The sequence below is a fragment of the Coptis chinensis genome, chromosome 6, assembly GCF_015680905.1.
Source record: "Coptis chinensis isolate HL-2020 chromosome 6, ASM1568090v1, whole genome shotgun sequence".
Taxonomy (NCBI): domain Eukaryota; kingdom Viridiplantae; phylum Streptophyta; class Magnoliopsida; order Ranunculales; family Ranunculaceae; genus Coptis; species Coptis chinensis.
The window spans coordinates 89,431,000-89,455,154 of NC_141461.1; positions in this window are offsets into that span (position 1 = coordinate 89,431,000).

A 24,155-nucleotide genomic window follows, 5' to 3' on the forward strand; every position below is an offset into this window, starting at 1 on the left:
CTCTAAAAACCGCCCTGACTACCGCTCCTATCATTTAACCCCCTGATTGGTCTCAACCATTCGAACTGATTTGTGACACTAGCGACTTTGCTATTGGCACCGTACTAGACCAACGACGTGATGACAAACCCGTTATCATTTACTACGCTAGTAAAACTTTTAATGACGCTCAACGTAATTACACAACAACTGAGAAAGAGTTCTTAGCTATTGTCTATGCTTTGGATAAGTTTCTCCCTTACCTGGTTGGATCATCCACCATCGTGTATACTGACCATGCTGCTCTTCGATACTTACTCGCGAAACAGCGAGAAAGGAACCAAAATTGTCATGGCCGACCATTTATCAAGGCTGGTTGGTGACATTGATAGTGATTCTGAATCCATCTGTGATTCCTTTCCAGACGAATATTTGTACTCCATTTTATCCTCTCCATGGTGCGCGGATATCGTTAACTACCTAGTTACTGAGGAAGTTCCTTCCTCTTGGTCACGTCCTTACCGTAAAAAGTTCTTATCCACTATAAAATATTATTTTTGGGATGGCCCCTACCTCTTTAAGTATTGTTCTGACCAACTCATTCATCATTGCATTCCCGACTGGGAGCACACAGACGTATTATCTTTTTGCCATGAACAATGTTGCGGTGGTCATTTCAGTGGGAAGAAAACTGCGGCCAAGGTGTTACAATGTGGTTTTTACTGGCCTACCCTTTTTCGTGATGCACACGAACATTGCATAGCCTACATTCGTTTCGGCCCTAGATCAAATTACAAAAGCGCAATATGATGCCCCTAAATCTGTCTTGATTATGAAATTTTTTTTATGTTTGGGGCATTGATTTTATGGGACCCTTCCCTATTTCTCAAGGTTTCCTCTACATCCTAGTCTCTGTAGACTATATGTCCAAATGGATTGAGGCACTCACTTGTCGCTCAAATAACCATAAGACTGTCGTGAAATTTGTAAAAGAAACATTTTCTCTCGTTTTGGTGTCCCCAAAGCTATCATCAGTGATGGGGGTACGCATTTTTATAATAATTTTTTTGAGTTTTTAATGAAGAAATATGGAGTTACTCACAAAGTTGCTACTCCATATCACCCACAAACGAGTGGCCAAGTGGAAGTTTCCAACAATGAGATAAAGTCCATTCTGGAGAAAACTGTCAATCCATCAAGAAAGGACTGGTCTCTCCACTTATTGGATGCCTTGTGGGCATACCGAACAGCATTTAAGACATCGGGATGTCTCCTTACCGCATTATTTTTGGAAAACCTTGTCATCTGCCAGTTGAACTTGAGCATTGTTCCCTTTGGGCCATCAAAAGCCTCAATTATAATATCAACGAGGGCAGCGCGAAAGCGTAAAAACTGCAATTAAATGAGCTTGAGGAGATTCAGAGTGATGCTTATGATCTCTTGAAATCCTACAAAGCTAATATGAAACGAGTGCACGATAAGCACATTTTGCGTAAAGATTTCAAAATTGGTCAAAAGATTTTACTATACAACTCCAGATTACACATTTTTCCTGGTAAATTGAAAACACGATGGTCTGGTCTTTTCATTGTGTCAGCTATGACCCATTATGGGGCAATCTCTTTGCTTAATCCACAAGATAACAGCGAATTTCAAGTAAATGGACAACGCCTCAAACATTACCACGAATTACGCTCCCTAGATGTTGAACAGACTCTTCTTCAGGATCCAATCTACATAGACTAGATGTTTCGTTTGGCGTACTCAATCTTGTTTATATAGAGGGTACGCCATTTTGGTAGCTGGGCCACCTTCTATTTTATGATCTTAAAAGTTCTTTGAAGTGTGTGGTTGCAAGTGCCGGAACCTTAGTCCACGAAAACTCTATTTCAGAACTGAGTATAAATGTCTTCTCTGGCGTGAGCAAAGCGTGCTGTCGAGAAACGATGGGGACCTAAAATTTCACCTCCTTCCTTCTCTTCCCTTTTCTACTCTCTGCCTTGCGAACTTCAGCTAATCATTTGGTGCAAGCCTCACTCATCACGAATTGGGAATGGTCATAGTACTTTTGCTCGTAAACGACGTGCGCGAAGGATGGGGTGGTGTATGCATTGTCAAACACCTTTCTGTCCAGGTCTTGACTTCCTATCTGATACTAGCCAGTTTAAGGTATACTTTTGTCTGACACCAGCTGCGCAGGATAATCTTCGTCGCTGCGCCATTTTTCCCACGGGTTGAGAATCGTCTTGAGAATCTGACATTAAAAAACTCGCAAACGTCTTGAAAATCTGACATTAAAAGACTCGATTCGTCTTGAGGATCTGACGTTAAAAGACCCACCTTGTAGATATGTGTATATTGTTGCCTTTTATAAAAAAAAAAAAAAAACCCCTGTGCATTAAGTTGTGCACATAGAGATTCGTGTTCAACCTCAGATGTTGCATAATTGGAACACAAACCGGTAATGGATTCCACCAGACCAACCCCTAGAATTGGTTACTTTGAGTTCCCTTTAGGGCGGTTTGAGGATAGCCGTATGTAATAAGGGCAATATTGTTAGACTGTAGCGCGCACGGTCCAAGATGGTACCGTCCTGCACCTAACCCCATAATACATAAAGGTAAAGCCACAGTCTGGTTGGATTGGGTTTGTTCTAGATTTGACATGACAGTTGCCTATGAATTTAATGGTGATTCTTTTGGACATCCAGTGTTTTTCACGTAAATCTCCCTTGTATATAAATAAAAACTTTGTTTATAAATAAAACACCGCTCCTTCTTTTCAAAAGCTCTTGTGACCTTTGAGAATAACTCATATAATTTGAGAATAAAACACCGATCATTTCGAAAGCTCATTCATCCAATTCAGAGTCCGAACGAGTCCTGTGTGAGCGTTTACATTTTTTAGACTTATTACGGGCTTTAGGCTTGATTTAGGCCTAGGAAAATTTTTGATCCCAACCAAATCTCATATTCTCAGTCCATTTAAACCCGAGACAACCTACCACACGCGTCACAACCTCGTTTTTCTTCTTCCTTAAAAGTCGGATCTTGTTCCCTCTCAATTAAGTCTCGCAGGAGACAGGCCCATGTTATATCCAGGTCTCGCGCACGACCCCTACAGCTCCGATTCCAATTCCCTTCTGTCAGCAACTCCCATTTCTACCCCTCAACTCAAATCAATAGCCAGCCTCCTCCTAAGAGCACTAATGGCCGGAAACAGGCGAATTTCGGTGGAGAAAATTTTTGGAGCTCTATTCAAAAATGGGATGTTTGCTCCATTCTTTGATACGAAAATACACTCTAGAGGATGGGAGTACTTGTTGTATGCTAATGGCGGGCTATATTCTAAGGATTTGGTGATAAAATTTTACAACAATGGGAGCTTTAATGGCGACCATTTTTGGGTTACCGTCAACGGTGTGTGCCACGAAGTCACACCTGTTTTGATCTTCGAGATCACGGGCATTCCTCTGGTCGACCACGTGCTGACTCAGTAGTAGTCTATGTACCCACGGACTTACGCCCTAATGCTAGACACACTAATCGAGGGCGAGTACAACATAGATGGGAAATGCTCGTATCAGCGCTCGGTGCGACGGAACCAGCTGGCTATGACTCAATGGCTGGGACAGAATGTCATTGGCACCTCAAAGCCCTCGGACATCAACAAGACTTTCCTCCACCTTCTCTGGATCCTCCAGGAGTGCAAGGGTAACTTCTGCATAGTTACCTTTCTTTTTGATATTATTACACATGCCACTCTCAGGTCACCCCCTCTTGCCGTTCTTGTAACGCAAGTTATGATTAATTTGGGTTTCCTGTCTGCCACCCCGTTACTCCCTATACCACTATATGAGAATATGCTCGTTTTCAAGAAATGCATACTGGCACCTTGGGAACCCACAGCACCAATGGCAACTGAGCACGCTAACGTAGGCCCATCTCACCCACCCTTCTTTGATGAGACTGCTATAAGTAAGATGAGCCACCCTATGGATGCCTTACGTGCTATGAACAGTGGCATGAGAGACATCTACACTCGCCAGGTATTGATGAAACATACCTTGGGCGAGTTAAGGACGAATATGACCACTCGCCACGAGTCGCTGACAGACAGCATGGGCAAATTTCAGCAGGAAATGCAAGCTTCCATGAATGCATTTCAGGACCAAATGACTACTCACCAAAACAAGTTCCAATGAATGCTCATGAAGAACTAGCATCAGTTTCAAGCTCAGGTGATGGATACTCTAGGTGATATCCAGGAGCAGTTAGCCTCCGGGGAGCTCGTCACCCTTGCGCCGTCGCGGGACTCACGGTTCTTCTTCGCGGCCCACGAGGATTCTCCTGCAGCCCCAGGATTCTCAGTAGATAGTTTATTTTCACCGTTCTTGTATATTGATTATGTCGGATATTTTATTTACGTGTTTGCATTTTTATTTTCGAACCTAGGATGTCTGTTAATTCCTACATTCTCCAAAATTTCTGCCTTGTTAAATAGTATATTAGTTATCTCCAATATTATATTATATAGGTAGAAACATATATAATAATATTAGTAATAATAATATACATAGATATATAAAAATATAAAAATATATTTTTATCGTCACACTTTACGGCAAATTTTACTGTAAACCAACATTTTGCAAAACGGTCATGAAATCGCATCCAAAAAACGATCAAGAAATCGCTTCCAAAAATGGTCAGAAAACGGTCAGAAAACAACTCAATTTTCTTCTATAAATAAGTTCAACACATTCTTCACATTTCACTCCTTTCATCTTCTCCCCTCTACACTTCTTATTCTAAAAATCATTTTTGAATCACTCCAAGTTTTAAGATTCATGGATGTACTAGAAAAGTTTGAGCAGCAGCAGATTGAATATGCTACTCAAGTCTTCATGCTCGGTTGTTTTATTATAGTAATATTGTTAATGTGGCATATAGTTCTATCTAATATTTAAGTTTGTATTTTATTTCCCGTGTCATTATGGTGTGTTTTCACATCTCTGTACGTTGTTACATCTTATTGTGATATTATATCTACATTTTCCTTGTCCTTCTACTTACACTATTTATTTACGCTAAAAAAAAAAAAAAAAAAAGGGCACTCCTTGTCACATGCCCCATTCTTCTCATCCACACTACATCCACAGTTTGCGGCCACGTTTCATGACTAGCTAAAGGTAGACTCTATGTGTCCAACAAACAAGATAATTCATTCTTTCGCGATTTCGGGTATGGTAGCCTCGCAAGGTATCTAAAGAAAGTTCGATTTGCTTCCACGATGGCGATGAAATGATAGCTCATCCGGACACTTCAAGGAAGAGGAAGTGGAGCCGAAGTCGGAAGGCTATGATAGATTGGCGTGGTATGAAAGGAATGACATTTCTACAAAAGGCGAAGCAAGGATGGACCATCCCCTAGTTCGTAATTGAGGCAATGTGAGTTGATGTACATATTTGTTTTATGTTTGGATATGAAAAATAAATAACCTAACAGTGTGCTTTCACTTTTATGATGTATAATATATAGTGTGTTACAATAAATTTTTGTGGAAGATGTCAGCTATATTTTTGCTCAAAGCCTCTAAAGTATACTCTTTCTTCCTCTTAACACTTTGAGGACACATCGTCTGACTGTTTGGGGGTGGCGAGAACCTTTCGCAAAAAATTAAGCATTCATAGTTGTATATATAGTTTTATTTTATGTCTAAATAAACGTATTTAGTGACAAATTCTCATTTTCTTTTCTGTGATGAAAAATATTTAGAAATCTTACCCTAGCATCAGAATTAGGACTTGTTCTTAGAAACTTAATTTAATATATATGCAATAGTTTTTACATCTTTTCATGAGCATTCATGCGCTGACTATCATTAAATATACACAGCAGTAAGTTTCTGGGACCCACGGTTAGATAACTTAGTTTCCATATCCTGTAAGAATCTAACCAAAAAGCCTCAAAATGTGTGATATGTGAGTAATGACACAGAAGAGTAGTTTTTCCGAATAGAGAAGTTCACACGTCTACTTACTTGATCACTACCGAAATCCTAGGCGAGAATTTAGGCCTTCTTTGGATCAATATAGCCAAAATTCACACAAAAAAAAAAATTTACCGCTAGTTAGCCCATTGAACCTTTCATTAACCCTTTCTATTTTTACCAAAATTTATTACCCATCTATTAACCACAAAATAAATAAGCCTACCTAGATGATGAGTATGAGAAATTGGATGAAATGCGGAAAAATGAAGAGAAAAACTTGTCACAAATCAAAATCAAAATCCCTTAAGAAAAGAAAAAAAGAAAAATAGAAATATGTTTCCAAAAATCAAAAGAATTATCAAAGTTAGAATTTCCCCAGGAATCAAATCAAAGGGAATACAAAAAGCTTAAAAAGCCAAGTATGGAAACCCATGTTAGAAGCAGGAAAGAAAATAAGGATTTCTCTAGTATAAATATCTCGAAGACCTTATTTTCTCATACTTATCATTTTTGAATTTTCCATTCCAATTTCTTCTACACTACCACCTAAGCCCCATAAAACCTAAAAAAGACATCTAGCTCAATTAGGAGTAGGATAGTGTGATAATAAGTAGTAGATGTGAATTCTCGACCTCGGCTCCTTTGACTGTCATTGAGTATGTGAGGAAACGTGTGCCGTGTGCCCACTGCACACTGGAGTTAGCAAAACTTGAGTGGAAAAATAAGAGAGAAATTGTGTTTCGACACATACCTGTGAGAACCTACTTAAGGACGCTATCCAAAGGATCCAGAAACGGCCCTGCTCATACATTTCATTGTAAAAGATCACTGCATGCATGCTCATATATAGATGTTTTGATTATTGTATGTATATTAACTTAAATTTCGAAAGAATTAATTCTTGTTTCCCCCGCTAGTGAGATGTATAGATATCTGAGATTAATTAAGGAAACGTGCCTTTGTTACTGAGTCGTTCTAATATAAATGAAGTTTGTGAGTATCTTCTATAGAAAATTCTCACGAGGCTATAACTCGTCCACTAGGGAATTCCTAGTGGTTCAATGCCTTGTTGCATACGGTCAATGCAATCGTACTCTGCGAAATGAGACTTAGCTTAAGACAACACATTTTTTGGCCACTTATCATTTTAATGTCTCTTCTTTGCTTGAGGACAAGCAAAGTGCTATTTGGGGGTGGTGTGATAAGCACCCAAAACTGTAATATTAAACCCCCGAGAGACATAGTATTTTGATCAATTATGTGTTTAATAATCATGTAATAATTATATTTTCGTACTTTTGCAGGTTTCTGCAGTTAACGTAAATATGATAATAAAACATGCATCGAAGGCTGGGAATCTTTGGAATATTGAAGTCTTCCCCACTCATTGATGAAGCCCCCAACAAAGCGACTAAAGCCGAAGTTTCCAAAGGAACAAAACCCAGTCGAAGCGGGTCCACATGTAAAGAAGCAAACAAACTTTTGAAGCTCACATCTTTTTCAAACTCGGGCCAACTTCGCTAGTGAACTGTCGGACAACCAAGGCGAATTTAACTCTACTATAAGGACATAAAGTTGTAAAAATGCCAAAATCGGTGCATCGATTGGACACGAAGTGGACCCTCTCTGCGGGCCCAAAAGGCATGACGAGTCTGCATAGGCAGGTGGCAAGTGATGGTCATAATCTTGTGCCACCTTGCAAAAGGAAAAGACACGTATTAATTCAATGTTTGAATTGAATTGAGCAAAGGGACAAAACAAAGCATAAAAGAACAAAACATTAAATGAAAGTTTTGTTTCGTAAACAAAACTTTGGTTAGAATACAAACAAGAAAAAGACAAAAACCAATTTAAATCAGGTAAAGACAAAACTTTGTATTTCAAAGTTTTGAAGGATTTAATTTAACAAAAGGACGAAACAGATTAAAAGGCTTCTTGAGGGAGACAACCTATATATATGTGAGGGGGGTCTTCAATATTTCTCCTTCAGCATTTTCTGCTTTAGCTTCCGCTTATTAGTTAGTAGCTTCATTCCAGTACTTTACATTCCGTTATTTTCTCTTCCAGCAACTTCAATACTGTAAGTTATTTCTTCTTAATAAAAGTTATTTCTTTTCAAGTTTAATATATGTCCTGTATTTACTTATTTAATGTATACAACAAGTTTAATTATTCTTCTAATGACCATGAGCTAATCCTCCCCCTCCCCCTCAGGGGGAGGGTTATGCTGCTCGTGCGAGAATCCGGATTGACACTTTAATGTTCTAGAATCACTGCTTAGGAATTAGGTGTAGATTATACATCCGGTCTAAAAATGATTGAGATTGTACAAATTTTGAGTGTTGATGCTCCATAACAGTCTCGCGAGAGACCCAAAATGTCTCCCGTGCAACTCTCTAGTGTCAGACAGCTCTCCAATTTGTCCAGCTGATGTAAAATCGAACCAGGAGCTGAAATAATATTTCAGAGATGAAATATTAGTTCAACTCCTTATGCTAGTGCGATCCGACTAAGAGATGTGGGCATTTCTCTAGGGATCAATACTCGACGTCGTCTAGGGTTTGTCTATAAACTCGAGACGAATTAGAGCTATAGTGATGTGGTAATATAAACTGTTAAAAAATGATTCTTGCATGAGTATGATTAAGCCTCTCCCTGTTTCTCCATCTTTGTTTATTTACGTCGAAATCACCGTTAGTAATTTACATTATTTGCATTACCATTAATTTAATTAAACCAACTAAAAAAACCTAAAATCCTTCTCACCAAAAGTTATAATTCTAGTTATAAACCTTACTGAGCCCTAAGGTTTGGACGATCCCTTACTCGACCTATCCTACCAAACCCACGTGAGTAAGGTAACTTGACTAAATGGACGACTATACGGACTTTGGACTTTGGACTTTGGTCTTCGGACTGTGGACCTCAGACTTAAGTATAAAACCAATAACGTCAATGATAAACGTAAAATTGAATAATTTACCTACGAAATGAAAGATGAAACTCAAAACGCAAGTGAAACTAAACTTAATTACGCGTTGCTATCAAAGATTTCTATACTCTCAATTTTATCGAAATAGAGTGGAGTAAAAAGTTCGTTCCACTCTTAGTTCTTTAGTATTCAAGTTTCCTAGATTGACTAATCAATTCAAAGTCTAATGAGAGCAATGGTGGGAATTATACTACGACGTGAATTAAAACTAGACGTAATATAAAGATTATAACTTTATTAAATTTAACTAAACAATAATTGAATTCTAAATTAATAACTAAGAATTGAATAACAACAACTGAAATTAGATCTAACAATTTTAAATGACAATATCGAAATGAACAAGAAATAACTATTTTATTTATCTAATCAATGAAGAACTATGATTCAAAGAATTAATCTAAAACAATGTATGAAACTAATTAATTGAAGTAATTGAATTCAAAAACTAGATCTACAAGCTATTTTAATGGCTACTTTCTATTCTAGATTCTCTAACTATCCCTTTCTTAAGAGCTAAGTTTTGTTTTATGTAAAGGAGGAGACCAGATCCACAATTTCGTGCATGGTGATAACCCGTAAAAACTCAATTAGATTACTCTAACCTTATTCTTACGGTATCAATAATTTATTTCCTACTCTCACATATATATTCATGCAATATATAGAGTACGGAATCGTTCCACTCTTAACTCTCAAGACTTAAACAGATTCAATTGAACAAACCCAAAGAACAATGGTGAAAGTGATGTGTTATGTGAATTATCTATTCTACAATTATACTACGGATTCAATTTATACTAACAAGATACGATAATTCAACTACAGAAATACTAACTAGACTCTATGATAAGGAATTAGGGGGATTGAATCCGCCTTAACTCTACTTAATCTACTAACAAAGAACTGTCGCACTCCAAATTGAAATGTTATCGCATAACAATTGGTAAATCTAATCCCTAACTATTCATGGCAATCTCTACCAAGTAATAACTAGCATGTGAAGTATTAAACCCATTCTCATGGTGAACTAATTACTTCTAGAATTGAATAGATTATGAGGAGGAATTCTACGCTAACAAAATCAAGTCTTCATCAAGGCTTCATCAAGGCTTCCTCAACCCCTCTAATGGAGGGTTAGCCTAGAGTCATTAAACTATCATTTCTCATGAAATCTAAACAAGACATAATATAAAGATTTGAACTTTACTTGTTTAAACTCAATTCGAAACTACTCATGCAATAATTGAATTAAACTAATAATGACAAGTAATTGAATCTAAGGATTTAAGCTAATAAGTAAAGAAATTGAAGAAGATTATCAAGAACACTAATTTATTTATCTAATGAAATCAATAACAATAATTTAATACTGAATTTAATGCAAGAATAAAAACTAATTAATTAATCTAAAACTAGATCTAGAACTAAGGTTTAATGGCTACTTTTCTTATTCTAACCTAATTTATTTTCTAACCTAACTATCTACCATTAACAAAGAGCTAAGCTTTTGTTTTTATACATCCAGATCCAAAAATCGTGCATGGGCTTGGAGCCATGTTTTGGGCCAGAGAATCAGGCCCAAAACCCAATTCTTTCAGTCCAAAAAGGCCTCTTCAGCTGCAGTTGACTTCGACAGACTTTTCGTCCACTTTTTCTCCTCTGATTGGGCCAAGGCTTGAACCATTAGAAAGCTCTTTCCGAGCCGGTCGTTTTGACATAAGGTAGGCCCAAATCTGAGGCCTAAGTCCAAAGATATGGTCTTCGGAAGTTCTGTTGACTTTTGTTACTTTCGCTTTGCTCGCGTGGACTTTGACTTTTCATCTTTTGACCGGGCTTTACAGAGGCTTTGTCTTCTTGAATCTTGGCCTTTAATCACAAAACTCCTTAGCAACCGACCTTTGCTTCTTTATCTCGCTAAAGTGGCACATTTCTGCACATAATGGACTTTGAAGCCTGAAATGTATAAAACACGAATCAAGATTAACTCTTACTTATTATTCACATAATTGGTCTAAAAGTACGATTGTTAAGGGGTTAAAACTACAGTTTTGGGCTCTTATCAAACCACCCCCAAACAGCATTTTGCTTGTCCTCAAGCAAATATGAGAAATTAGAATAAGTGACCAAAAATGGAGTTCTATCTACTCGCTTTACTGAAATGCGATTGCATTGACCATATGCAACAAGGCCTTAAACCACTAGGAATTCCCTAGTGGACGAAGTTATAGCCCTCGTAAAGAGTTTTCCAGTGAAGGTACTCACAAACTTCATCTATACTACAACGACTAAGAAATAAAACTATTGTTTCCTCATTCATGTCTCAACTATCTATACATCTCACTAGCAAATGAATAAGAATAACCAAGTCAAAAACCTAAACTAATATATTCATAATAATCAATCATCTATGATACAAATATAGATACTATGAGTAATACTATGAAATGCCTAGCAGGTTCGTTTCTGAAAACTCGGAATAGCGTTCTTAAGTAGGTCCTCACATAAATGTCAAGACAAAAATCACTCACGATTTTTCGCTCCAAGTTTTCGCTACTCCAGTGTGCAGTGGGCACACTTTACCTTACAATCTCAATGACAAACAAGGAAGCCGGAGTCGATCAAACACATCTGCCACTTACTATCACACTAACATATTCCTAATTGAGCTAGAGGTCTTTATTAGGTGTCATGGGGATTAGGAGATGGTTTAAGAAGGAAGGAAATGGATATTCAAAAGGACAAGTCCGAGATAATAGAGTCTTCATATTACGTAACTAGAGAAACCTTGTGATTTACTTTTGCTTCTACACTTTGTTTCCATCCTTAGCATTTTTTTTTTTTTTTTTTTTTTTTTTTTTTTTCTTTTCTTTGGCTTTTGACTCCCTTTTTATTCTATTTTTGGAGTTTTATTTTATTTTTCTTTTTCTTTGGATGGAAACTTATTTTCTTCATTTTTGATGCAACTACTAATTTTTTGTTTACACAGGTTTTCTCTTCTTCTTTCTTCCCATCATTCTATTATTCTAACTTATTCTAAATTGGGTTTTTTTTTTTTTTTTTTGTAACGGGGTAAAGGAATTGTGGTTTATGGAAGGCTAAAGAAAGGCTCGAGGGGCTTAATTAGCGGAAAATAATTCATAGGTTTGAATTTCTGGCTATATCGATCCAAAAGAGGGCCTAAATTCTCGCTTTTAGGATATGACATAGTGATCAAGCAAGTGGACGTGTGATTTTCTATCCGGATTTTACTTCTCCCTTGTGTCATTTCTCAAATGTTTGGCTCATATAAGGCTTTTAGGCTATATTCTCACAGGATTTGTAGAATAAGTACTCTAGCCTAGATTTCAGAAACTTATCGCTAACAATCATAGATACTCATGTAATATATTTATAGATAGATGCAAAGATTATTACCTACATATTAACCTAAGTTTCTAACAATTATTCGATGCAAAAGCTACATTGAGACTTCTAAATTGTTAAGAGCATAGAGAAAGAAAACAATACCAATATTCCTAATTGTATAGCATAAACTTATTTATTTATATTTTTGAAATTTTTAACTTGAAAACAAATGCATATTATACATATCTATATCCTAACAGATGTCTTAATTACACGTGTTTCTATGCCCCCCCAAACAAAAAGCATGCTTTGTCCTCAAAGCATTTAAATAAAGAGGGTAGAAAAATACCATGGAAACGCGTGAAATTCTGGAACATCTGCAAAACAAGGTTAGAACATACTAATATAGGAAATACAAAAACTGACGCAACTCTATAAGAGTTCCACCCATTATGGGGTTAGCAGAATTAAATTGCTTGGGACATAAGCAGACACTAACTGAAACTAAAAAACTTACCTCCACTCCAGCGTTTACTCATCATCCTCCTCTTCTATAAAGAAGTGAGGTTCCTTCGCATCCTGCCATGCCATTATAATTTGCCAAGCTTGCCGCCATTTATCATCTACGGATGCCAACCTGTTAAGCGCCACTTGGTCGGATAGGGTGTAAGGTGCAACCTGATGAGGTTGTATCCTCCACCCTTGCCAAGTCATTGCACGGAAAGATCGAATTGGTGGGTCTCACAATGTCGACCCCAACCCAGTCCGTGAAAGGGGCACAAAAAACAGGGAAGAAACATAGTATAATACGGCAAACTAATATAGGCATAAGAATATACTTATGCCTCATGCTACTGAGCTCGTGCTAAACTAGACATTAAGGTCTTAGGAAGGTCATATAGCAGCGTTCCTCAGCTAAAGCAAGGAAAACATCCAAAAGTGGCATCATTCGCAAGAAAAATGTCACTCCCCTAATATGTTTAGCATGATAAAGAACATTACCGTATCACATTAAGGGACAAGCTACCAAGGGCTACATTATATGTCCCTTGGTCCTCTACACGGAAATTGTCCGGACCCATAAGCCTCATGCAAAAGTCATAAGTGTAGACATGAATATTATCTACCTAATAGCATCATGGGTAATGTATTTCAAATGGGCATGGCAAGTCCAAGAACAAATGCTAGCAAGAACCATAAGCGGTTCCCACCACGTGTGTGATCACCTCATTAAAACCAAGCACCATAAGTAGTGCTTTGAAACAAATCTTCAAAGACTGTTCGGTATCAATGTAGGAGATGTCATCTCAAAATTACGCCTGGAATAGCTGTGAATGATCCGAAACTACCCGTGAGAAAACTGGAATTTTTCTGGTCCACGAAAGTCGAGGCCGGCGCTAACTGTGGCGCGAAGTCGCGCCTGTGGTATTTGGAAATTCCGGTGTTTGAGCGAAGTCGAAGTCGCCAAGCTTGGCGCTTCGAAGTTTTTTAGAATTCCAGTGTTTTGGCTGGTCCTTCTGCTTAAAAGCGTAGCTGGGCTTCGTGAGATTTTTCGATTTGAGTGTTGTAGGCGAAGTCGCTCTGCTTGGCTGAAAAAAAAAAAAAAAATTATGGCGATTGTATAGAGAAGCGGTAGCTCGAACCGAGGCGGGGGCCGAAGAAAGCGTAAACCGAGTTTACAAGAAAACAAGAAGAAAAAGCTTGGAGTGAAAGGTGAGAGATGATTGTGGGGTGTAGTGTGGGTTGTGAGTGTAGAATGATGGAAGTTTAAATAGGTTCGGGTTTCAAAACGAATCGGCAAGTTGCCAAATTGTTTTAAGGCAATTTCCGGAAATAGAAAACCGCCAAACCCCTAAAAACGAAACTAACCATAGTTTTGATTTCCTAACAACCCTGGTATCTTTTATATTGGATTTAGACTAGTAACTTCTAAACTCTCTTAGATTTCATCCTACCACCACATCTAATCATAGGTATGCCAATTACGACAATATTCTCAACCTTCACTCCAAAACAAACTCTAAAATGGAGGATCTTCTACAAATCATGATATAATAAATAATACCACCCCAAACAATTCGGGAAGGTGGGATTAACAATAAAATCCATGCACAATTTGAAAAGAACCACATTATATTAAAATTGAAATTCAAACAACATTTAACTACCAAATTCAAAGTTTAACTCACGGAATTTAACAACGTAACATCCTATCTACTAATAATAATAAAAACAACATCAAAACAAATGACAAGAAGAAATCTAGCTACTCTTCAAGGGAGCGAGGTGGGGGTAAGAATAGAAATTTGAGTGATCAAGAATGGAAAAACTAAACACTTATTCCCCAAACAAATTTTTGAAAACAGTTTGTAAAAATTTGTTTTAAAACGCGGGTCTTTTAAAGTCGATTCGAGACTTAATGTGGGGTCATTTTACGCCGATTCCTAGGGATGCACACCCCCAAACAAGCATGAAACTGGGGGCACAAAATGGATGATACGTGGTCAACTATAAACAAATAGTCGGAATAGTTGGGGGTCTAGCCATAAAAACGTGATACTAAATGCACCTCCAAATAGAATAATGTTGTATAATTGGAAGCAAACATGTAAGCGAAGGAATGAAAACTTATGCATCCTATCAAAGAACATATGCAAACCATCATGTTGTAATTGTTTTAAATAGTTGGAATGACCAAAAAGATGAATTAGCGATACTTTAGGTGAGAAGGGAATGAAGTGTGGATCATGATGTCTTTCATGAAGCTCAGATAAGGAAAAATAAGACAAACTAGGTTTGTCACTACACTCGGTCAGAGCTTGTCTCTCAATTACCGAATGGTGTACTCATGGGATTGTGTGCTAGGCAAACACTCTTCATTGTAAGGTTGAAAAAATTATAGATGGTCTCGAGGCAATTGGCTCAAGGGCAAAATCGAGGTTCCTTTTAAAATGGTGGGTGAATGGATGGCTTAGTTGTGGGTAGATGGTTGGATTATAGGAGGTGGTAACTCAGGTGGATGGTGGTTGGTGAGTGGTTCATCGGGTGGTGGATCCTCACATGCTCTTAAGAACTCTACATCGGCTTATTTGAATCCACAAAGGTTGTGGTTCGTGGCTTTATCTTTAAAGATTTTCCTCTATTTCTTCTATTGTTATTTCCTCACCGCCAAACCTGAATTGAGATTCACATTGCTCTAAAGATGTAACTTCCTCGTTTTTCTTGCACATTAACTTGTTCATGCCTTAGATTTGAATTGTTAATCTCCATGTCCTCACCTTCTTCCTCTAAAACACTACAAGTATCCTCAATGGCCTCATTCGAATGTGTCGAGACATCATCCAGCCGAGTGCGGTTTGCAAACTCAAAGGCCTGGACATGCTCAACAGGAGGGTCCATATTACGAGAATGCCAATAGTTATCAAATTCTTCCTTCGTCACATCTTTATAAATATCTTCTAAAGTGTAATTATTATATTCATCATCAGGTGGATCAGTGGGAAGTTCCTCGAAGACATCGCTCAAGTTTGAGTGGTCATCCGAAACTAGTCCTAAAGAGTCGTGTACAAGAATTTCCTCATCCAGGTGGGGTGTGGAGTTAATATCATGGTTAATGGGAGGGTCTTCGGAAGGTAATGGTTCATGAAATGTAGGGTAGGTGTGAACTAGGTTGACTGGCTTAGTTATGGGAATAGTGTTGATCTCTGGGATGGTAGAAATGTCTGGCGCAGGTGAACCTAGTTTCTTTAGGTTCCGGTTTATTTCCTGAAGTATTATTTTGTTTTGGGCCATCATTTCATCGAATGTTGTTAGCTGAGGGGAAGCTTGGTGGTGTGGGTCTGGTTGGTATGGTGTTTGATAGTCATAGTTATTGGCATTTAAGTGACTCACGGTTGATGTCGCATGCTTTGTGATGGGTTAGGTTGAAATTTGAATGGCTGGTTGATTGTTATTGGTGGAATTACATGAATAGTTTGGATGACTAGGAAACTTTTGATTGTATGAGTCACTATAAAAATTTGAAAATTGAGGCTCATAATTATTATTATATCCTATAGTAGGCTCAGACTCTTGATATGATGGGCATTGAGAAGCCCAATGGTCAGGACTACCACAACATGAACATGGTGAAGGGTTCCCATAATAATTACATGATTGCTCTTGATATGATGGGCATCGAGGAAGCCCAATGATCCGGACTACCACAACATGAACATGGTGAAGGGTTCCCATAATAATTACATGATTGCTCTTGATATGATGGGCATTGAGAAGCCCAATGGTCAGTACTACCACAGCATGAACATGGTGAAGGGTTTGCATAATTATCATATGATTGTTGGTCTACATATTGATATGTCATATTGGTTTTCAAAATACTATATAGGGCAATTAATATGCAACCACAACTCTAAGCATACATTTCTAGATAGGCGTGTGGTATTTTGTTTTAAGAAAACAAGCCTGATTATACTAGAATTAAAACTCCTCCGACGTAAGAAACAAGGAGGAAAGAAGGAGTACCGAATGCCTCCCTTGCTTAAACTACTTAATAACGCCTTGTATACGCCGATTTCAGTGTATTTAACAAGTTAGAAACACTTAATAACTTTAAGGAATAGAAATATGCATTTTCCTATGAAAATTGGGCTGTTAGGATGAATTTTCCTTGCTGGGCGCGGGTAGGGCGCGGGTTGGCGCGGGGCTCAAGGTAAGTTGAAATTACAGATGAATAAGGGCGGGTCGCGCTCAACATGGGCGGGCGCGCTCCAGGGTTTTCAAGTTTTAGGCCTTTTATCGTACTTCAAAAAATCTGAAATTTTTACAGTAATTTGCTAAGACGTCTATCAAGTAGCCTGTAAAATTTCAGATCGATCGGAGCTGTGAAAGTCCCTCTACAGCCCTCCAAAGTTTGTGAAACCGTTTTCAGACACAATACAAACAACCGAATGGTTAACCCATCAAAACAAATCCAAAAATTTCCAAATTTTTACTGGAGACTCCTAACAGATCCTAGTTGTTCCTGTAAAAAATTTAGAGCAATTGGAGTTCTAAAACCTCTCCTTATTGGCTGGTGTTTCAGATATTAAGTGTTTGCAACACTGCAGAAACACACTGGAAACACTCTACTATTTAGGTGGCCAAAACAAATCAAAAACTCATCAAATTTTTACTACAAACTTCTGGCTTAGGGTAGATACTCCTGTAAAAATTATAGAATTTTTAGAACTCCCTAAGTAACCTTATTCGTCTGTTTTTCAAGAACATACGGTGTGAAAACTGAAATGCAGTACTGTAAAGATCGTATTTTTTTCACAAGGTAAAACAACTTTGAAAAATCTGAAAATATTCTAGTAAATCAACAACAAATTAAATATTATGTATGAATATTTTCAGAATTTTCAAAAATTTAGAAATACCTTCACCGCAGTGTTTTTCTCTGTGAATCCGCAGCCCCTATGCCTGAAAAAGTGAACAGTTCCAAAAATCAAGAAACAATAATGAAAAATTAAAAGGGCGGGTGGGTAGAGAATGGGGGATTGCCCCTTGGATTCAAGCAATTGAATTCTTGTCTTGAACGAGATTAAGATGGCAGCGGCGCCATTTGATAACCCGTAAAAACTCAATTAGATTACTCTAACCTTATTCTTACGGTATCAATAATTTATTTCCTACTCTCACATATATATTCATGCAATATATAAAGTACGGAATCGTTCCACTCTTAACTCTCAAGACTTAAACAAATTCAATTGAACAAACCCAAAGAACAATGGTGAGAGTGATGTGTTATGTGAATTATCTATTCTACGATTATACTACGGATTCAATTTATACTAACAAGATACGATAATTCAACTACAGAAATACTAACTAGACTCTATGATAAGGAATTAGGGGGATTGAATCCACTTAACTCTACTTAATCTACTAACAAAGAACTCATAGACTCCAAATTGAAATGTTATCGATAACAATTGGTAAATCTAATCCCTAACTATTCATGGCAATCTCTACCAAGTAATAATTAGCATGTGAAGTATTAAACCCATTCTCATGGTGAACTAATTACTTCTAGAATTGAATAGATTATGAGGGACTAATTCTACGCTAACAAAATCAAGTCTTCATCAAGGCTTCCTCAACCCCTCTAATGGAGGGTTAGCCTAGAGTCATTAAACTATCATTTCTCATGAAATCTAAACAAGACATAATATAAAGATTTGAATTTTACTTGTTTAAACTCAATTCGAAACTACTCATGCAATAATTGAATTAAACTAATAATGACAAGTAATTGAATCTAAGGATTTAAGCTAATAAGTAAAGAAATTGAAGAAGATTATCAAGAACACTAATTTATTTATCTAATGAAATCAATAACAATAATTTAATCTTGAATTTAATGCAAGAATAAAACTAATTAATTAATCTAAAACTAGATCTAGAACTAAGGTTTAATGGCTACTTTTCTTATTCTAACCTAATTTATTTTCTAACCTAACTATCTACCATTAACAAAGAGCTAAGCTTTTGTTTTTATACATCCAGATCCAAAATCGTGCATGGGCTTGGAGCCATGTTTTGGGCGGAAGAATCAGCCCAAAACCCAATTCTTTTCAAATTCAAAAGGCCTCTTCAGCTGCAGTTGACTTCGACAAACTTTTCGTCCACTTTTTTCTCCTCTGATTGGGCCAAGGCTTGAACCATTAGAAAGCTCTTTCCGAGCCGGTCGTTTTGACGTAAAGGTAGGCCCAATTCGAGGTCCGAGTCCAAAGATATGGTCTTCGGAAGTTCTATTGACTTTGACCGCTTTTTACTTTGCGTGGACTTTGACTTTTCATCTTTTGACCGGGCTTTACAGAGGCTTTGTCTTCTTGAATCTTGGCCTTTAATCACAAAACTCCTTAGCAACCGACCTTTGCTTCTTTATCTCGCTAAAAGTGGCACATTTTCGCACATAATGGACTTTGAAGCCACGAAATGTATAAAAACACGTAATCAGTATTAACTCTTACTTATTATTCACATAATTGGTCTAAAAGTACGATTGTTAAGGGGTTAAAACTACAGTTTTGGGCTCTTATCACATGGGCTGAGGAGCCATGTTTTGGGCCGAAAAATCGAGCCCAAAGCCCAATTTCTCCAGTCCACAGAGCTCGTTTCAGCTGGCTTTGACTTCAGCAGACTTTTCGTCCACATTTGCTCCTCTGATTGGGTCAAAGCTTAGACCATTGGAAATCTCTTTCCGAGCCGGTCGTTTTGACATAAGGTAGGCCCAAATCCGAGGCCTGAGTCCCAAGATATGGTCTTCGGAAATTCTGCTGACTTGTGCACTATTTCTACCCGTGTTGACTTTTCAGCTTTTGACCGGGCTTTATAAAGGCTTTGTCTCCTTGAATCTTGGCCTTTATTACAGAACTTATTAGCAACCAACCCTTTGCTCCTTTATATCGCCAAAGTGGCACGTTTCTGCACATAATTGAGTTCCATGCCTGAAATACATAAAAACACGTAATTAGCATTAACTCTTATTTATTACTTGCATAATTGGTCTAAAAGTAGTATTATTAAGGGGTTAAAACTACAGTTTTAGGCTCTTATCAAACCACCCCCAAACAGCATTTTGCTTGTCCTCAAGCAAATATGAGAAATTAGCATAAGTGACCAAAAATGGAGTTCTAACTAATCTCGTTTCGCCGAGTGTGATTGCATTGACCATATACAACAAGGCCTTAAACCACAAGGAATTCCCTAGTGGACGAGTTATAGACTCATGAGAGGTTTCCAATGAAGGTACTCACAAACTTCATCTATACTACAACGACTCAGAAATAAAACTATTGTTTCCTTATCTATGTCTCAATTATCTATACATCTCACTAGCAAATTAATACAGAATAATCAAGTCGAAACCTAAACTAATATATGCATAATAATCTATCATCTATGAATAAACATATATACAATGAGTAATACTATGAGATGAATTAGCAGGTCTATTTCTGAAAACTCGGAATAGCGCACTTAAGTAGGTCCTCACATAAATGTCAAGACAAAAACCACTCTAATTTTTCCACTCAAGTTTCAATACTCCAGTGTGCAGTGGGCACACTTTACCTTACAATCTCTATGACACACAAGGAACCCGGAGTCGATCAAACACATCTGCCACTTACTATCACACTAACCTATTCCTAATTTAGCTAGAGGTCTTTATTAGGTGTTGCGGGGATTAGGAGATGGTTTAAGAAGAAAGAAAATGGATATTCAAAAAAGGGCTAGTCCGAGATAATAGAATCTTCATTTTATGTAACTAGAGAAGACCTTGTTCCTTACTTTTGCTTCTACAGTTTGTTTCCATCCTTAGCCATATTTTTCTTTTCTTTGGCTTTTGACTCCTTTGATTCTATTTTTTTTGGAGTTCTAACTCTTTATTTTCTTTTTATTTTATTTTATTTTATTTTTTATTTGGATGGAAACTTCCATTTCTTATCTGGAGCGACTAATGAATTCTTGATTTCAAAGGTTCTTCTTTTTTCTATTCTTCATCTCTATTCTCAGACTATTTCAAAGAATTGGGTAGGTTGATTTTTTATTTTGTTTTGTTTTGTAACAGGGTAAAGGATTTGCGGTTTATGAAAGGCTAAAGAAAGGCTCAGAGGGGTGACTAGCGGAAAATAATTCGTAGGTTTGAATTTCTGGCTATATCGATCCAAAGATGGCCTAAATTCTCGCATAGGATATGGTATAGTGATCAAGCAAGTGGACGTGTGATTTCTCTATCCGGATTTTACTTCCCCCTTGTGTCATTTCTCAAATGTTTTACTCATATAAGGCCTTAGGCTATATTCTCACAGGATTTGTAGAATAAGTACTCTAGCCTAGATTTTAGAAACTTACTGCCAACAATCATAGATACTCATGTAACATATTTATAGATGGATGCAAGGATTATTACCTACATATTAGCCTAAGTTTCTAGAAACTATTCTAATGCAAAAGCTACGTGAGACTTCTAGATTATTGAGAGCATAGAGAAAGAAAACAATACTAATGTTCCTAAGTGTATAACATACTTTTTATTTATATTTTTAAAATTTTTGAATTTTTTTAGCTAGAAAACAAGTGCATATTATACATATCTATATCCTAACAGATGCCTTAATTACACGTGTTTCTATGCCCCCCCCCAAACAAGAAGAATGTTTTGTCCTCAAAGTATTTTAAATAAAAAAGGTAGGAAAATACTATTAAAACGCGTGAAATTCCGAAACATCTGCAAAACAAGGTTATAACATACTAATATAGAAAAGAAAACTGACACAACTCTATAAGAGTTCCACCCGTTATGGGGTTAATGAGAAATAGATTGCTTGGGACATAAGCAAACACTAACTGAAACTAACACTTACCTGCACTCCCGTTTAAACATTTCCCTCCTCATTTCCCTCTTCAAAGAGATGAGGTTCCTTCGCATCCTGCCATGCCACGATAACTTGCCAAGCCTGCCACATTGTGTCGTTAACTTGTGCTAACCTGTATAATGTTACTATGTCTGATGGGGTGTAAGGAGCAACCAAATGAGGTTGCACCTGCCATCCCGCCCAAGTCATTACTCGAAATGAGCGAACCACCCAATTGGTGGGTCTCATGACTTCAACCCTTTTCCAATCCGTGAACTGGGTACATAATTTTGGTAGATAACTAAGCAGGATGCGGCAAACCAAAATAGGCATAAGAAGATACTTATGGCGCATGCTTTGGGCTCTCTTAAGACTAGCCACTAATACTCGGGGAATGTCATATCGATGACGTCCCTCAGCTAAAGCAAGGAAAATGTCACCAGCGGTATTTATTTGCAGTATAAACGCGCCATCTCCCAAGAATATTCATGAGGGATGAATAACATGGTGGTGCCTACATTTAGGACAGGCTACCAAGGGCTATGTTGTAACGCCCTTGGTCCATTATACGAAATACCCCTCCCCCATAATACTCATGGAAATATGTATAGTCATAGAGGTATGAATTATCGGTCATATATCCCTACGTGTGAATAAGATCAGGTATTGGTATTCCCAAAACTAATGCTACCACACACTTATTAAATTCTAGGGGTGTGTCATCAACCGTGATGGAGAATTCTTGTTCTTCATCCTGGTTACAATAGAACTTAACATTATTGTATAAAAATTCAGTAAGCTTAGGTGAATACGAGTCGTCTTCACTTACTAGAAGATGCCTCCATCCGAACTGCATGATCCTCTCGCGGAACCAATGTCCATAAGACTCGCTCCCCAACAAGTGTTCGAAAGACTGCTCCGGTATTACTATAGGAGAAGTCATCACAAAACTACTCTCTAGAACAGCTGCAACTATCCTGGAACAACCCTCGGAAAACTGGAAATTTTTGGTGCCCCGGTGGGTCCGTGGTCGCTTTAAGGTATGCAGGATGGGCGCGGGTGCGCTCTGTTGAATTTCGAATTCCAGGCACTTGGGCGCAGGGTGCGCTCACTTTTAGCCTGAGATGGGCATGGGGTGTGCCCAGGATGAAAACTGGAAGTTCAGTGTTTTGGTGGCTTCGAGGTTTGCCCTGGAGAGGGCGCAGTCGCTTCGGGGTAGAATTTCCGACAAATCTTGAGGCGGTGGCTCAATCGGGCGCTTGAGAGCGAGGGAAATTTAGGCAGAAGTCTGAAAGGAAAAATAAGGTAAAGTGGGAATGAAACATGAGAGATGAATGTGAGATGTAGTTGGGGTTGTGAGTGTAGAATAAATGCAGTTTTTATAGGATTTAAATTGCTAAAACGAATCGGGAAGTTACCAAAAAATTTAAGGCAATTGCCGGAAATAATAAAATTTCCAAAACCGAAAACGGAAACTACCCATATTCACTATTCCAAAACAAACCTAATATCTTTTAGGTTGAATTTAGGTTAGATACTGCCTAATTTATCAAGATTTCATCCTAACACAATATCTATTTATAGCGATGCCCATATCGGCAATATTCTCAACCCTCACTCTAAAACAACTTCTTAAAATAGATGATCATATAACGAATTATGCTAGGCTAAATAATGCCACCCCCAAACAATTTGGGAAGGTGGGATTAATGATAAAAACAACGCATAATTCGAAATTAACCAACTTATATTAAAATTGAATTCAAATAACATACGACAACCAAATTCATATTTAATTACTGAACTAATCTTTTTACATCCGTACTAAATAAAAACAAATACAATAAAACAAATCAACTCATTAGATCCCTAAACCACTCGCTGCTAGTAGTGGAATGCGCTCGAGAAGCAGATGGCCCTTGGGCTTCCGATGGGCCGAGCCATCCGTCTTGCGGCGACGACGCTCCTGCCTCATAGACTGCTCCTCTGAAGAAGAACCCCCCTGGGGTGGGAAGCGTGCAAGCATGTCGTCTCGGAACTGGCGTTGAGCTTCCATCTCGGCCCTCGTCTGTTCCCACCGCTCATCCTCGCACTGGGCATGAGTCTCGAAGTTATGATGCATGGTAGCCTGCCGAGTTCAGAGGTCTTCACAAATAGCATTGAGAGAACGCATGCCACGGTGAATCACAGTCATGCGTTCTGCATCCGACCTACACCTCTCCAAGGCATCGGTATCTAAACATGTCGTGTCATCCTCATCCTCCGAGTCAGTCTCCTCGACTACCCTCTCTTCAGGCAACCTCCAAACTCTCTGGATACACTCCGTATAAATATGATGATTTGGTGCTCCTTCAGGCAAATCCTATCAGACCTCGGAGTCGCTCTCAAGGTTATCATGATCTTCGTTATCAAAACAGGGAGAGGTGCAATACTCT